This window comes from Grampus griseus (assembly GCF_964374135.1).
Source record: "Grampus griseus genome assembly, chromosome: 3".
NCBI classification, from domain to species: Eukaryota; Metazoa; Chordata; class Mammalia; order Artiodactyla; family Delphinidae; genus Grampus; species Grampus griseus.
In genome coordinates, this window is record NC_139019.1 from 130347323 (window position 1) to 130365456 (window position 18134).

Sequence of the window (18134 nt, forward strand, 5' to 3'; positions counted from 1 at the left end):
AAGTAAATTAAATTTACTCTTTGGGCAGTGTGGAGCCTGTGAGGATTTTGAGTGAAACTGTGATGTGGTTGAAAAAGTTCTGTCGGGAGGTCAGCCCCATACCTGGTTCATAGAAAGTGCTTCATAAATGGTGGCTACTTGGCCTCTTCCTGATGTGGCTGTCTGAGTGATGAGTGGTCACCCTCTGACAGAGGTCACAAAAGAGCCCAGGTCAAAATAATTGGAAGCAAAATCAACTAAATACAACTAGATAAAAGAGGGGAGGGCACAGTGAATTCCTAGGTCCAGGTACTGCCTTAAGCCTCTACAGCTCATTTGGGAGTCTAATTAGACCAGAAATACCTTGCTCATTGACCCAGGAGCAGAATTGGAAGAAAAGGGCATGATTAATTTAACGCTTGGAGATGAGAGGGAGATAGACCAAAGCCACCCAAGGTCAGTGAGCAGCTGTGAGCATCTTTTCCTCTCTTCTTTCTCAAGTCACTTTTACTATGCTTCCAAATGAAGTTTTTAAAAGTGGGAACACCAATATGCTTTTATCATTTACAAGTATTTATTGCATGCCTCATTGTATATGAAGTGCTGTGTAAGGTGCACAGGTGGCAATCCTATAGCTTCTAGGTCAGAGTTGAGGGTCTTGAAGGAATGCTAGGAGGCACACAGACTGACGTCAAGATGTATATGATAGGCATCATTATATCCAATCTGTGGAAAACACCTTCTCCATGGCCATCGGTTCCCTCTTTGTGCTTAAATCCAAAGGATGATTGCCTGCCCTTGTTGGACTTGACTTCTTATCAGTCTCTCCTGGAAATTGAGCGTTCCTTCTATATCTTAGGCTTTCTCTTTCCTGTCTTCTTTCTGAAACTTTCCCCCTGTGTATTCTTTAAGTATTTGTATTCATCATGGGCCTCCTCTACCTCATGCTATACAATTTTTTCTGGGTTGATTTAATCTCTCTACAGTGCCTCGATTACCATTTACCAATGGATGATGATACCCAAATTGAAAACTTAGGCCCAGTTCATTTTCTTCAACTCCAGGCCTGTTTACCTAACTTGGCAATTGGATATCATGCCTTGAAAACCACACAGGCACTTCATATTCACCTCATTCCAAACTGCCTCTACCTGTTTCCCCCATTTCAATAAGTGGTACTCCCATCCAAATAGTTGTCCAAGCCAGAAGCCCGACCGTCATCCTGGAGTCTCATTCCCCACCTTCGCCTAATCAGTGGCTAATCATGTTGATTCTGTCTCCTTTGATAGCTCTTGAATGAGTCTACTCTTGGTATCACCATGGAACTGTGTCAGTGGGGGCCACCTTTATTTTTCATCTACATTATTACAACAGCTTGACTTATTAATTAATTCACACCCTTTGCAGCAAGGTTTTGCCATTTGCAAATAGCCTCATGTGTAGCTCTGCAGTTCTTCAGTGGCTCCCCAGTGTCCTAGAATCAAGTCCTGGTGTTTGCATATGGTCCACAAGCCTCTTTATGAGCTGATCTGTTTCGCTTTCTAGCCTTTTCTCTCATTGCTCCAGCACCTCTTTGAGTCCTCTCCTCCAGCTCTGTTGAACCACATGCAGTTCCCTGAGCACACCAGTCTCTGTGCTAAAATCTGTTTCTCTATTTCTCTCCTTCATTTGGATAACTCTCACTTCTCCTAAAGGACTCAGCTTAGATGTATGTATGTCATTTCCTCCAGGAAATCTTGACCCCCACCAGGGCTTAATGTGATCATATATGTGGATCCCATAACACCCTGTGCTTACCCTTGTTGTGTTGATCATGGGCTCTCTTAATAACTGTGACCTCCCTCAGGACCATATGGTTTGCAAGATCTTTAAGAAACTTTATTGTTTTCGTTATTCCCCCTTGGTCCAAGGGACTGGGTGATGTCCTATCTCCTAGTTCATCTCAAAAGAGTAAGTATTGACTGAATTTTAGATAGTTTGTCATCCTCCAGAGGGCTGTGTCTTTCACAGTCAGGAAGTGCCTCAGTCCCCTTTACTATATCAACACAAATGTTATTGTAACTAGAGGAGCAATTATTAGGAGAGATTAAAAAACGTGTTCTGTTAACGTAACTCTTTTACCTAATTCAGGGGCATTTGTCTTCAGGGCTCTTATCTGGTAGCTGCTCTTTTTCTTGTGGGTTCTTGACATCTTACGTGGTACAGACCATCTACTAGTGTTAGAAAAGGGGAGGGCAGTAGAGGTGGCTTCAGAATGAACTGGACCAAGAGTTTGAAGTATCATCAGGACTGATCTCTCTTTTTAATTTGATTTTCTTTTTGCTTCTCGTTGTTCATTTGAGTCTCTCCTCCTATGGTTTTTCTTCATGTGATAAAGGAAAGTTCAGACTTAAATTATCCAAGGTTATTTACCATAGAGGAAAGAAAGAAGCCCTTGGGTCCACATATCAGGGAAGACTTCTCACTGGCTTGGCTTGAGTCGCATGACTCTGGCTGGGGCCAATCAAGGATCATGTGCCTAATCTCTTTGGTCAGAGAGAGAGGTGTTTCACAAAGGAAAGGAGTCAGAGGAATCATAACGGGAAGACAAGCAGAAGCCTTTACTTGGTGGAAAACATGACAATAGAAAGGAAATTTTACAGTTCCCTTACAGATTCATTTCTCTGCTAAAGGAATAGGTAAAAGATACAGGATTCTGCCTAATTAAATGACTCGGGAAAGATAATAGTTGCAAAAGTGGAATTGCTGTCTAAACCTATTTTTATCTGAATACTTTTCTCTTCTGTCATCCACTCTAACTTTTCAACAAAATTGACTAACTTCTCCTTATGGGAAGACAGAGAAGTGATTTTTTTCCCATTAACTTTGATTGAGTGTAACATTCTTCTTTCTTAAGGGAATACTGTAATGAAACATGCATTGTTTTCAGAGCAAAGGAATCACCCCAGGTGTCTAAATGGGAAGTTGTGGGGTTAAATCTTGCTGCCATGAATAACGGGATGGGATTACTTACTTTGAAACTGCTTCCTGGTTCACTTTATTTATTTATTAACATCTTTATTGGAGTATAATTGCTTTACAATGGTATGTTAGTTTCTGCTTTATAACAAAGTGAATCAGTTATACATATACCTATGTTCCCATATCTCTTCCCTCTTGGTGTCTCCCTCCCACCCTCCCTATTCCACCCCTCTAGGTGGACACAGAGCACCGAGCTGATCTCCCTGTGCTATGCAGCTGCTTCCCACTAGCTGTCTGTTTTACATTTGGTAGTGTGTATATGTCCATGCCACTCTCTCACTTCGTCCCAGCTTACACTTCCCCCTCCCCTTGTCCTCAAGTCCATTTCCTGGTTCATTTTTGATGTGGCATTTGTGACCTCTCTCTTGGCTGGTTACTTGGCTTATAGGTGATGAAGTGGTTTGGACAGATAATAAGTGAGTAATGTGACAGTCCCCAAGCAAGTGGAGGCCAATACTACTATTCTTATAAAGTGATTGAAGACTGCAGGATTTGAAGTATCTGCCTAAATTTCATTCACAGTTTTTGACTTGTGTTATTTTTGAGTCACACCTTATTTTCCTCCTGCACCTCTAAGAAATAAATTTAGCAATTCTAATGTTTACAGTTCAATTTAAGATGCCCACATGAGTATCACAATCAATAAGAATTATTACAACTAGCACAAAGTATTGGAAATGGTTTAATTTGAATTGGTTGTATGTTACTTTGAACACACTTCTACTGAGATAAAGGTCATGGTGATGACAATTGATAATGATATTCTGTATAGAAATTATAACTACTTTTACCCTCTACTATCTTTGCATGATAAGTGCCTTAACCTGTAGGATCCCTGTGGGAACCCAGCCATGAGAATGTGCCTCTCAGTTGTCTAGCTACCGAGGACATAATTGACTAATGGTCCCAGCTGCCATGCTCTGAACTCCATCAATGACTTCCTGCTAACTACATGCTTCCCATGAGCTGCTCCCAACCAGCTTAGGAGTTGCAGGGGTACTTAGGAGGCCCTAAGTACCCCTGCAACTGGGGTACAACTGGGGTACAGCTCCCTGCAAGCTGGGAGACAGTGGACCCCAGATAGCTTTGCTGAACTTTTCTTCGAAGTACACTGTGGTCTACAACCCTTCCACCCAACCTTCCTTCCTTCCTTTTCTTCACTTGGGGTCATACCTGCATCCCAGTTTGATGGTTCTCCCAGCCTCTCCGAAATCCCTCTCTATTTTATCTCACAGGTGTTTACTCTAATAAGCTCATTTCTTGCAAATTGTGATAAAATACATAGTATAACATAAATTTTGCCATTTAAATGTTTTAAAAGTGCACAATTCAGTGGCATTAGTTATATTCACAATATTGTACAACCACCACCACTGGCTATTTCCAATTTTTTCTATCACCCAAAACAGAAACTCTTTGCCCATTGAGCAATATTCTCCATCTGAATAAATTCCTTATTCATTCAATTATGAGTTGTCATCTGCTTCTCAGAGGACCTTGGCTAATAAACTCCTTTGAAGAGTAAATGGGATTTTCAAGGCAGATACTACCTTTATTATATTCCAGATGAGGACACTGAGGCTCAGAGAGGTTGACTAAGTTGCAGCAGATCATACAGCTAGTAAATGTTTGAGTCAGAACACAAACCAAAATCTGTGTGACTCCAAATCTCATGCTCTTAAACGTTGCCTTCTGATAACAATTTATTGATCCCGATATGAGCCTCAGAAAACAAGAGGGCTGCAATGGGGAGGAGGCAGATGGGGTCTGCTGGAAATATACGTCCATGACCTGAGAGGTTCTGCCCAGGATTAAACCTCCAGAGACAATGGTTCTCCTACCCCATCCTGTTCCAGCTTACATTGTGCCTTCAGAGCTATGGCTTATATTCTAGTAGCATGGTGCTAAGTCCTTCATATACATTACTTCATTGAGTCCATCTAAGAACCATAAGAGAAGTACTATTATCTTTCCCATTTTATAGATCAAGAAACTGGGGGGAAGTGAACAGTGTCTGTTTATCAGGAAGAAAATAATATGTGTTTCTTGGAACTGGAAGAGCAAGGCTGAATAGAGATTTAATTAATGAATTAATTTTCTCCCTATTTTTAGCACTGTAAATTAATAGTGATGGTTTAACCAAACTATGGTTTAAAAAAATCCAGTACTGCATAATGGTTTATATTGAAAAGCAATAATCTTCCATTCCATCCTTAGCCTCAGTCTTTAGAGATGACTTTGTCCCCCTGTCATAGTTCAGAGACATTCAGTGCATTATCAGTACTCTCTCTCTCTCCATTATCTCAGATTATTTTCATGATTACACCTATAATATCACAGCTAACTCCTTGAGAACTGGTTTGGAGACCTCTATGAAGACTTCTTTTATTGCATGGTCACAGGAAATACTGTTCATTCTCATTACTGGAATAGTTAATGTTCTATGAAGTTGCTGTGGACACCGAATTGGTGAATACTGAGCCATTGCTCCTAGGGGAGATAAGGGGCTTGGGTTCCTGTGAGCTTGGAGCCACAACATTTTTGTCAACTCATCAACATTAACCTTGTTTCGTTTGTGTCCTTGTTTCAAGACGCCTTTTTTCATGTTGATTCATTAGCATTGAGCTCATGGCCAACAGCACTGCAATTCATACGTTAATGAAACTTATCTCACACACATTTTCTCTGTAGGGAACATCAGCCTTGTGCTTAGGAACACTAAACAGCACTTCAGTACTAGACCTGGGGGCTATTTTAAACAGTGGAATCACCAACAAAAAGCACAAAAATGCAAACAATGTGGCACTAAGTAGACTGCAAGAAGGACACTTACCTGCAGTATGAGAGCTGAACCAAGAAAGCGGAGTGTCTCCTTGTTTAACCTCATGTTGGACATGTATCTTGGGCAACTGAATTTTTCTGGCCACTCTGAGCATGTCTGTGAATGATTGCAAAAGCACCATGAATATTGATTTTGGGGGTTACAAGATTTTAGTGAGTAGGCAAATTCACAAGTACGGAATTCACAAATAATGAGGATCAACTGTACATCTTTAATGGTAGTAGTTGAGGACAGCCCTCTTCTGTCTTGGTTGTTCCAAATCTCATAACAGATCAGCCAAGTCAATCATTCATTCCCTAATGCGTTTGTTACCAAACTCAGATTAGGCTGCTCACTGCTTGAAAGCCAATACTTGGGATACAAGTGCAGGTAGGAAGGGAAAGCTTGCTTTATTCAGGAGGCCAGCACCTGGGTAGATGATGGACTCGTGTCCAAAAACCAACTCCAAAATTCTGCTTGACCGGGGCTTCCCTGGTGGCGCAGTGGTTTTGAATCCGCCTGCCAGTGCAGGGGACACGGGTTCAAGCTCTGGTCCAGGAAGATCCCACATGGGCTGTGGAGCAACTAAGCCCATGCACCACAACTACTGAGCCTGTGTGCTGCAACTACCAAAGCCCATGTGCCTAGAGCCGGTGCTCTGCAACAAGAGAAGCCACCGCAATGAGAAGCCCGCATACTGCAAAGAAAAGTAGCCCTGCTCGCCGCAATTAGAGAAAGCCCGTGTGCAGCAACGAAGACCCAACACAGCCAAAATTAAATAAATAAAATAAATTTTAAAAATAAATAAAATCTCTAAAAAAAAAAAAAATTCTGCTTGACCATGTAAGTTTTTAAAGGGAGAATCATTTGGGGAGCGGGACAGAGCCTTCCATGTCTTCCACTGTGTGCAGACTTGTTCCGATTGGTTGGTGGTGAGATCACAGGGCAGTGCTCCAGGAATCTTGTGCTCAGCCTGAAGTTGCCATCTTCCACCTGGGTAGGGCCCTTAGTTCCTACAGAAAACTCAAAGGTATTATTATGCATATTCCTGAGGAGGAACCAGGACCCTGCCCCACAGCTGCACTATTGTTCCTTGACCGTTCCTCCTTTGTTTCTGCATTCCCTTCTTTCCCTGATAAGCAACTGTTTGAATCTGTACTGAATCTGTACTTTGGAACTCGTGGAAGGTCAAGGAGGCTGAATGAATCCTATTTCCTACAAACAAGAAATGGGGGACACAGAAAGGATTTGTACCCGGGAGAGCCCCGCAGGGTCCTGCTCCATTTCACATTCACCCAGGTACTTGTTTGGCAGTAGCGTGAAAATCACTGAACAGGTAATTCTGATGATGGGCCAAGTTGTGAATTCCCAGATGTGGCCCGGGTTCTCAATTTTATATATGAGCAGATAGATGAAATATTGCTTGCTAGATGTCACATAGCAAATTATTGGCAGTCTGGGGAAACCCCAGGCCTCTTATGTATCAGTCCAGTGTTCTTGCCACAACTTAATGTGTCTTTGAGCTCAGTGACCACTGCCTACGTACTTGGTTGAGGCTACCAGTCATTGGCTTGTGTTTGTGGTAATTCAATTCCAATAGTTACAGAGCCCCTGCTCTGTGACTCTGAGCTCCTTAAGGACAGGGGCTGTGTCTGTTCATAATCTAATCTATAGCCCCTAGCACAGTGCTTGGCACATGAAAAATGTTCAAAATGTTCGGTAACTGAATAACATTGAGAAGTTGTGAGTCAAATTTTGGTCATACTACAATTTCTCTCAATAAAAATGAATAAAATGCACATCAGCAAAGGTTCTGTGAGATCTGGGAGATTCTTAGGCTCTGGTTCCTTTGGGGGTTAAGGTTGCAGGATCTGGAGTCAGATAGACCTGGCCTCATGCCTGGTGGTGTGATACTCAGCAAGACATTGAACTTTAATGTGCCTCAGTTTCCCTCATCTGTAACATGGGGATAATAGTAGGTGCTACCACAGGGCTCGGTTTCAAGGATTAAATATGATAAGTGTTTATAAAGGGTTTAACTGAATGCCTCAAAATGTATTAAGTGTTCAGTAATTCCTGATTTTCTTATTTCTTTGGATTGATCAAATACATGGACACAGGGAACCGTTATCAGAGGGGAGCCCACCATTAGGTTCAGGGCCTAAAGAATAACTTGAGAGCAAAGAGAGTGTGTAGATTGAGATATTTGGGAAAGGCTTCTTGGGGGAGGAAGTGCTTGATACAGTTTTGAGGGAGACCTGAGATTTGCCTGGATTGGAAAGAGGAGTCCAGGGGACGCTAATGCCTGAATAGAGGTGTGATGGCCCGGCTGAACCTGGCATGAAGAAGGGGATGGCTTGCCCATTGTGAGAACAATGAGGGGAACCTCCTAGGCTAGTGGGTGGGGACGCTGTTAGGCAGAGCCTTAAAGGCATTGTGTGGAGGGAGGCCTGAGACCTCCTGTAGGGAACTATCAAGTACTGTAAGTGTACCAGGGAAGAGCCAAATCAGACTCCATGTTGCATCTGTTTTCTTACTTTAACCTTTGCTTCCCATTGCTTTTGCTCACTAAAAGGATACTGTCTACACGCAATGGCCTGCCTCAGGGAACCCTGCCCCTCTGCCTGAATGTTCAACCAAGGTGCCTTTGTTCAGGGAAACATCCTGACCCTGTCCACCTGTGGATGGCTGCAAGAAAGAAGAAATTAACACATCCCCTCCCTGAGGCTGGCCATTCCAGGGGACATTTGCAAATCGTGTGGCCTTTTTACTTTACTGCCTCATCTCCTCCCTCTCTCTGTTCTATAAAAGAAACTGGCATCCAAACCCCATAAGATGGTGTTTTGGAGACATTAGTCTGCCACTTCTCGGTCTGCCGGCTTCCGAATAGAGTCATATTCCTTTGCCTCAACACGTCATCTCCTGATTCATTGGCCTGTCGTGCAGTAAGCAGGGCTTGATAACATAAGCAACCACTGGGAAAACTCAGAAGTAGTTTCCTTTGACCTAAGAGTACAATGTGGTGTTCATCTCCTCAAACCTGGAAGAGGGTTTTCTCTTAAAACGCCCTTATTTTTTAATGTACTATCTGAATAAGGAGTGACCAGGATGTTTCAAAAGGATGATTCAGCTCTCTTCAGGATTTTCTTTTTCCCCTTCCCACCCCTGAAACGCTGTGGTTTTACTCTGCAGGCTTAGGAGGAGGTACAGAATAGTGAGGCTTATAACGTGAATCATATATTCAAGGCCAACCAGCCGTATTCGCTGTGAAGACGCTAATGCTCAAGGCTGTATTTGAGAGATGAACGTATTCCTGCTTCCCCAGAGTTTGTCAAGAGATTCCGCCTCTAGTTCCCGGAATTCACTTGCTCATCACTCACAGCCCTGGTTCCTCAGCCCCCTCTACAGGAATTTTCCTTCAGTCTTGGCTGTTTGCAGTGCCCTGGGGGGTGGTATCTTTGAAATGGGGGAATCTGTCAACGTTGCAGGCATGTGCTCCTATTCCTTTGTGTACTTTATGTATGAATCCTCTCCTACGGTGGCTTATGCTACTGTACATCGGGTCTCTGACATTGTCATCCATCCCCGCGAAAGGCTGGTGTGCACACAGCATTTTGTTTTAATTAAAAAAAAATTTTTAGAGGTTTGTTTCTTTCAGGTCAGTGAGAGGAAATACCAGTCGGAGGAATAAATGCCTCCTATCCGTCACTTATATCCATGTCTCCCAGCACTGTGGAATGGTAAGCCTTAAAAGGAAGTGAAGCCATCCTTCAGTTCATCTCTGACACCACTAGGATTAGCTAGAGGGAACCCATAAAACAATGCTGGGCTGAGTATCTGCTCGAAGCTGGGGATGTGGAAGGGAACAAGAGGTGAGGTAGACATAGAGCCCTCACTCACAGATGAGAGGTGGAAACGTGTAAACCATCTACATAAAAACAGTAGTGGAGAGCAGGTGCTTCACTACAGTGGAGTATAGTGGAGGTGGCAGCCTAGTCCCCATGCCATTGATGTGTTCATGTATTTTTCTTTTCTTTGCCATCACAGTGTTACAAAAACATCTTTCATTTTTTCCTTTTTATTCATAATGATGACAGCATACAGTGTACATTGTAAAACATTCTTTTTTTTTTTTTTTTTTTTTGTAAATTTAGCTGAGCATGCCTTCATTTCTTCATTTCCTAAGCTGGAAAACAGATCTGTTTTCTTTACTCTGTTCTCTGAGCATTGAGCAATATGAATGAAATTTAGGTCACTCTAGAATTTTCCTTGCTAATAATAATTCTGCAAATCTGGACAGAATTTTATCTCCTCCCACCCCAGGTCACTTTTGCTGGTGATGACTCAGTACAATGACATGACAAATGCTGTCCTTGTTTCCGGAAGGGGAAAGCAAAGTACAGATGGATCAGTCTCTAGCCCAGTGCTCTGCAGACAGGGTCATGGCGAAGGTTGATGAGGATTTAAAATACACACATGCCTCTCACACAGAGAGTAGTCATAAGAAGCCAAGCCTGGGGAACAGAACAACCTGGTTTGGAATTTCTTTCTCACTCTTAACCACCTCTATAGCATATGTACAGTTGCTCCACTTTTCTAAGATTCCATTTTCTCATCTATAAAATGGAATGATACTTCCTTTGTATCTTTACTTTGAAGATTAAATACCAAAAGTAACCAAAACATTTAATACACTGACAGGCATGGTACATACTCCATCAAAGGTAGCTTGTAGTTGTGTTGAGAAACACAGGTCTTCTGGTGCCCAGTTCAGTATCTTGGCGTCTAGACTCTGCTGCCTCCCTTTTTTCTTGGTTGTCATTGTGACATGGAGGATGCAGGAAAGGGAGACTGAAGAGCTTTGGTTTTGGGTTCCCTTTTACAAGAGGCAGTAGAAGGTGGCAATTATGAGAATAAGCCCTGGAGTTCAGTTGCTCTATTTTTCTTGTGATATGACATGGGCCGAGTCAAACATCTATGAGCTTCTAGTTATTTCGTAGACAAATAGTACTTACCTCATAGGGTTTTGTAAGTTATTAAATGAGGTGAAGAAGAAACTGCTGGGCACCTGGCAAGACACATTTCTATGTGTTCAGCAGTGGTTGGTATTTCTACCCATATTGTTTCTTAATCTCTATTTACCTTTCCTTGATCGCTGCAGGAAGACAGTTCTACTTGCCTTTCAGGCTTATGCAAAACAGGGAGCAAGCTTTGGGCCAGTTCTCACGGGTGGCAGTAAGAGGACGCCATCCAGAATTTCCATTTCAGACACGCTGGGGCTGTCTGGTCATGTATCCTGCCTGCTCCTCGCTAGAGGCCTCCTCTGCCCTTTCTCATCCCCTGGACCCTAAGGCCCTCCCTCCTGGGGAGCAATGTTTTATACCCCGGCACCCCCCAAAAAATACCCACAACATGAAATTCTCTGTCCTGTGGCATTTTCATCCACTGCCAGGTGCTCCCTGGCATGTGGCTCTGACTGACAAGATTACTAATCCATTGTAATTGTATTTTTATAATTAGTCCCTGGGCTGGCTGACTTGCCCAGGTAAACTCCTGTCTGTTGCTGAATGTCTTCACCAGCTGTCACCTCCCCAGAAGGGAGCTGTTGGTCTAGTACCCACAGCTGTTACTAAGAATTGCTTTTGTATTTTTCCCCATCTTCCCTTTTTGGTGCTTGGCTGCCAGGAATCCTTGCTTGATTAAAAGTTACAGTTAATGATTCCAAACCTGAACAAATACCAAAAATGGCTTCAGTTTTTCCATCTTCTGGATCACACACTGCCCATTCTTCTTCTGTGGGGCTCCTTCCTTACATCCTCCTGGCCTGCCTCCCCCAGAATCCCTGTGGCAAGGGCAAGGGCAAGCTTCAAAGGCATGTCTTTATAAAAGAACACACAGCGGGACATCAATTATTTACCAGGCAAAGTTTTGGCAGGCACAGGGGCCTTTCCCTGTTTGTCTTGCTGAAGCCTGCCAGAAGAGTGCCCTTGAAGGCTGGGCTTTGCCTCTTCAGACTGACCACTTTGGCTGCTAAGGGTGGGTAAACCCTGGCCCCTTCCCCTGCACTCTGGCCCTGGCCACATTCAGCAAGCGGTAACCGGGGTGATTGTTGCTCATTTCAGTAGAAAGTTAAGGGCTTTCTATCCTTGATCTTGTTTAATCCTTACAGCACCGTAGGAGCTAAATACTAGGCATTCTCTCTTTGTTACAGATAGACGAGGAGTCAAGGTACAGGAAAGTTAGGTCCCTCTGCTAGAAGGCGGCACATCTGGGACTGGAGCTGGGTGTCCTGTCTCCAGAGCTGGTGGCTGTAACCACTACCCTCCACTCTGTGTTGACTGTGAGCTAGAGATACCAGGAACGGGGATGACCAGCGGGGGAGGCGGCTCTGTCTTTGAGGAGGGGGCATCAGAAATCTTCCTGGAGGAGGTCTTGAGGACAGGCCAGGTTCTTAGTCCTTTTTTCGTAACTGGGCAGGGTCACAGGAGAAAACTGCCGTATGACTAGCATGAGTACTTGTGGGTGCTATCACTGGGCTCAGATTAACTGGTACCTGCTGGGTGGGCTTATATCCTCAGACTCCTCAGCCTATGGCTCTTGTGAGGTCATCTCCATAGTAAAAACCAGTGCATCACTGTCTCCGACTCTCATCCACAAACCCCATTTAACTGTTTCCTGGAATTACCAGATGTTTATACTTGGCATATCACCAGCTGCCCAATTCATCTTTACTCAGGTTATGGGAAGGAATTTTATGGGGTTCTGTTAGGTCCCTCTTAATTTGCTGACATTTATGGAGTCCTTACTGAATGCCAGACACTGCTCAGGGTTTTACGTTGTCTCATTTGATGATCCATTCACCCACTCTGGCAGGCAGGCATCGTTAGGCTCCTTTTCTGGTGAAGAAACTGAGGCTGGGTGAAGTCAAGAAACTTGGCGAAATAGACAGCCAGTGGTGGAGCCAGAATTTGAACACGGAGAGAAGATCATACTGTTAGCACCATTTTATTAAAATGAATTGTGTAAGTGTACGTGAGACGGAGAGACAGCAGAAGTGGGCACTGTCTTCATTGGTTGATCAGGTGATCTCATCATCAACGGAAGTACTGAATGTTGGCGTCTTCCTTTCTCAGTGAGGGCCTGTATGCCCTGCTCCATGCCTAAAGCTTATATTATTAATATAACAATGTCTTCTAAAAGTTAATGACTTTGAAGTCCTGGGTGAGCCCTCCCAGTTGAAGTTGCCATACGTTTGGTCTTTCAGCAAATGTGTTTGTACGTGGACCTCAGGAGGCTTCATGTTTGTCTGGTTAAGCACTTAGAGGGTTGACAGTAAATTGAGAAGAAAATCATACTCTAGATGGAAGGAAAACTTGGTTCCTCACAGTGACCAAGGTCAGAATTCCTCCAGAAGATCACCTAAGTACATCCTACCAGACTGCCTATGCAAAGCCATAAGCAGTAGTGAATTTGCTTTGTCCAAAAGAAGAAAAAACTTTGTCTTCTCAGCAGGGACCACAAGAGCTACAGCTCAAGGCATCAGAACTGTTGAGTAAATCATGAATGTTAATATCACCTGAATTTCCTAGTAGGGTGGTGAGCCTAGCAGCAACTGCTGAGGAAATTAGGGTAGACAGAGCCAGGTTCTTAGCCTGGTTTTGGTTTTGAATACAGTGTCTAGTTGGTGGCATTGTGAGTATATACTCAAGCAGAATGATTTCCTTACAATTTCAAATGATCTAATAATTTGACCGTAGAGATCGAGATGGCCTTCCCAAGCACCAAAAATGCCACCTTAACTTGGACTGTTTGCATCGATAGGCTGCTTCAGCTGTGGTTCAAGGGGAGCCAGTTAATGGTAACTGCCTACCTTGTGTTGCCTCTTGTCCCTCCTAACTTGCATCACTTGCCCCTGTGTATTTCTGGGTGTACAAAGAAGTACCTGATGTGCTTGTAAATAATCCCCTCACGTGTGCTCTTGTCTTCACACTCCTCACTGATGTCCGTCTTGGAGCAAATTCAACAAAAGTGAATTTATTATATTCCAGGCAATATGCTAACACCCAGAGGCCCTAGCCTTAGGGACATTCCAGCAGGGGGTGGGCGGGGGGGGCTCGCATGAAACAGACACCTCTGAAGAACAGCTTTCTACCGAGCTCCTGAAAGGTGCAAATCCTCACTGTACGTAAGCAGGATCGTGTTCCCTGCCAGCGATGTCCTGTTCCCTTGCTAAGCTGCATACGGTCTGTTCCCTAAATCAGCTCCATGTACTTCTTAAAATCCCTCCTCCAGCTTCTGCTTGCTCCAGGCTGCTCAGACACAAATCTTTGTCCAAGCCTGGGATGGGTATGAGGTAGTAGATGGGGTCAAGGGTATCAAGATCATCAACAGACACCATACTCCATTTGCCCAAGTTTTTTCCTCTGGGTTCCCTCACATACAGTTTCTATGGGCCATCCCAAACTCTTTTACAGACATGCCTAGAAGCTGGGTCTAAATGTTTGGGTATTTGTATATATACATATACACATGTATGTATAAAACACATATACACACATACCATATTTTCTCTCTCTAAGATGCTTTTTCTGTGAAAAGAGAATGAAAGATGAAGGAACATCCCATGTTGAAGAGGAAAACGAAGGTCCAGATCAGTTGATCTATTGCAGAAGTGCTTCTGGGCTCCAGAGGCTTAGAGGAGTCCCCTCCTTTGGCACGACGATTCCTCATGTATTGATGGGCTGCGTATGGAAACTCCATCATGGAAGCACTCTGAGTGAAACATGCCCTTCAAATGGAAGGGGTGGGGTTTCTCACAGGGGCAGGTCCCCCATTCTGTCCGGAATGCTCTTCCCCTCGAAATTAGCACAGTTGAGGGAATTCCCTGGTGGTCCAGTGGTTAGGGCTTGGTGCTTTCACTGCTGGAGCCCAGGTTTGATCCCTGGTTGGGGAGCTAAGATCCCACAAGCTACGTGCGTGGTGTGGCCGAAAAAAAAAAAGAAAGAAATTAGAACAGTTGAATCCTGCTGCTGCTTAGCTCAGATGTCCCCTCTTCAGAGAGGCTTTCCTTTACCCTCAAACTAAAACCGTTCCCCCATCCACTCTGCAGTCTCTAACCTATTACTCTGTCATTTTTAATGACCCTTCTCATTGTCTGGAATTACCTCATTTTATTCCTTCATTGATTCGTCTCCCTTCTCTCTCCCAGCACACTCCCATCTTACACCACACGCTAGAAAGAGAACACTGCAGAGTTCTTGTCCATTTTGTTTCCACTCCCTGAAATAATACACAGCACAGAGTCAGGGCTTAATAAATATTTGTTGAGCGAATGAGTGAACGAACAAATGGATAAAATGAATGAATGGCTCCTACCTCCCCACCCAAATTTTGTTTGCTAGATGACTGGAGGATATTAGGCATGCAGCGTCCATCCCCTCAGACCAATCTCTTCCTCTTGGGGAGAAAATAATCAGCTCATTCAGGACTGCATCTACATTGGCATCACATTCTGCAGCACAGAGCCAGGCCACCAAGCCTGAAGTACTTACAGCCTGGGGAACTGGCCAGGCCTGTTTAGTAGTTGCTATAGCTGCACTGACTCTTGAGGTGGGAAATGTTGGCCATTTCACTCCTCATCTGCTCCTTGGTGGGGAAGAGCAGCGATGCTGGCAGAAATGCCTTGGGAGTTCTTTGACTGCTTTCCAGGAGATGGGGGCTGAATTCCCTGAGAGCAGAAGCTTATGTAAGGTGGCTGTGAATGCAGGGGGGACTCTGCTGTCAGCTGGAACCTCGTCACCCCCGTGCATGTGACAGACGAACGAGTAACTGGGGCAGCTATGCCTGGACTCTCAGGACTGGAAATGTGTCCTCATACACTTGAAGGTGTTTGAAAAACATTGAGAAATTGTGTGGTGTTTTTCTTTTTTCCCCTTCCCTGCCTTTTTTTCTTCTGGTCACTGATCAAGTTTGTAGTCCAGGCTCTCAGCCTTGCTGCCTTGCAGAAGGTCTGAAGTCACATTACAAACAAACTGGACATATTTTGCACTTGTATGAAAATCAGATGAAATGGTTAACTTCTCTTAAGTAATAGAGGAGAAATAATTCCTGCATACCTGATCACTGAGATAGATATCCCATATCTATTATTGTGTTGAATTCTTAGAAAAACCCTCTGAAGCATACAGTGATTTCTTTTTATCCCCACTTTAAGGATGACGACACTGAGATTCAGAGAGGATGACCTTTCCAAGGTAGGCAGCTAGAAAGGGGCAGGGCTGGAACTTGAAACCCTGGTAACGAGATTCCATGGCCAGTTATCTTTTTATTACGCCCCAGCTGGCTTCTAGAACTTGGAATACAGTTTTAGGTGGTGGCCCATTAGGAAAGTGTAATTTCTGTGGTTTAATTCTGTAAGACATTTTAAAGGCACAGGCAAATAACGAGAAAAACATTTAGGGAACTCCGTAAACTGGCCATGCAGCAACGTGTGTGTGTGTGTGTGTGTGTGTGTGTGAGAGAGAGAGAGAGAGAGAGAGAGAGAGAGAGAGAGAAAGAGAGAGGGAGAAAGGGAGAGAGGGAGAGAGAAGGATGGCAGAGGGGTTGCTTCTGGGTAGGTGCAGAGGATCAACTGTGGAGAGAAGATTCAGGAAAATGAAGTAGAAGTTTTTTGGTACTGTAATTCTCCGTAGGCCCCGGGCTTGGTCATCTTTGCCATTTCCTTCCTGAAATGTTTCATCCTGTCCACTGCTAATTTTATAATGGAATTATATATGTGATAACTACCTTTGGGGGTTGGACAGTTCCACAGTTCCATTTATATTGCAAAATTCTTCAACTATATAAAACTATTTTATTACCCTGAGGAAAACTCATTGTAGATTTTATCTTTGTGACTAGTGCTCTGTGTGTGTGTGTGTGTGTGTGTGTGTCTGTCTGTGTGTGTGAGGCATTGTGCTAGATGCTTGTTGATGCAAATATATTAAGCACCGGAGACTGCATTCTAGTAGAAGAGTTATAATAAAGAGATGCCCAATGGTGATGCGTGATAGGGTGAGTTGTTTAATAGGAGCTTTGCAAGCACCACCTGGGGTTTAAGAGAGACTTTAGCTTCAATCTGATGGGGTTGGGAGTTTGGGAAATAGGAGTTCTGAAATGAAATATACAGAAGGAGGTGTATTTACACAGTCAGATATGGGAAGGGTATCCTAAGCAGAGAGAAGTGAGTTAGCAAAGGCGGAGAGTCAGGAAAGCAAACAGACTTGTTTAGAGAATAGTATATTAGTTTGATTAGAATTTAGCCTATTCCTAGAACAGTGTTTCTTACACTTCTAAAAAAAACTGGGGCCCATTTAGCACCTCACCTCCTAGTGCACTGATCCCACCCCGACGTATTCGTGGGGATTCCATTTATCCACATGTATGCACGTGTAGTTGCTTTTCAGTGTTGTATGGCAGCCGAGGAATTTATGGAATACTGAATTAGAGTCCTTGAGAAACTCTCCAGTGGTGTTAATTATAGCTTATTTTGGTCCTCTTACCTACTTAGTGGATGCCTGTAAAAATGTTAAGTCATAGGTAAAACAGTCATCTATGGAATTAATCAAAATTAGCTCTTGAGATTTTTGGATCAGTTCATAGTCTGCTGGGAGATCTTTGGGACTCATCAATAGGCCATGGACCATATTTGGAAAAACAGTGGCTGAAAGGGATGATGAATGATAAAACAACTGATGCCATGTTGTAGAGATTCTTTGTGCCAGAACGAGGAGTTGTACTTAATTGTCATTGAGGGTATTTGAACAGAGCAGAGTTGAGGTTTCACTATAAGAAAGAAACTGTATTGAAAGGATTGGAGAAGGGAGAGTTTGCAGTCTAGGTAAGAGAGAGGTGATGCCTAGCGGTGTGGAAGTGGAGACGCGTGACAGTGAACTTGCAGAGATAGAATCGACAGACTTGACAAGTTGATGGGGGAAAGGTGGAGTCGAAGGCTTGGCTAGTATGGCTGGATACATTATGAAAATGGTGCCAGGAACACAGACTGGAAAGCTGGGTGGTAAAACTCTTTTGCCAGGGAAAACAGTGAATTTAAAACGATTGCTGAGAAATTGGGAATGTAAAAAAGAATTGTAGAAACTTCTGGGAAATAGGTGGTGAATCACGTGGAAGTAGTTTTAAGTTTTCCAACCAAAACCTTTGTCACAGGGTATTGGTTAACCTTAAGGGACAGATGTCATAGAGCCAGACAGTTCCTTTACTGAGCTGGATATGATTCACAGTAGGTACTAAGGGTATCGAGAGTTGAGACATGTCA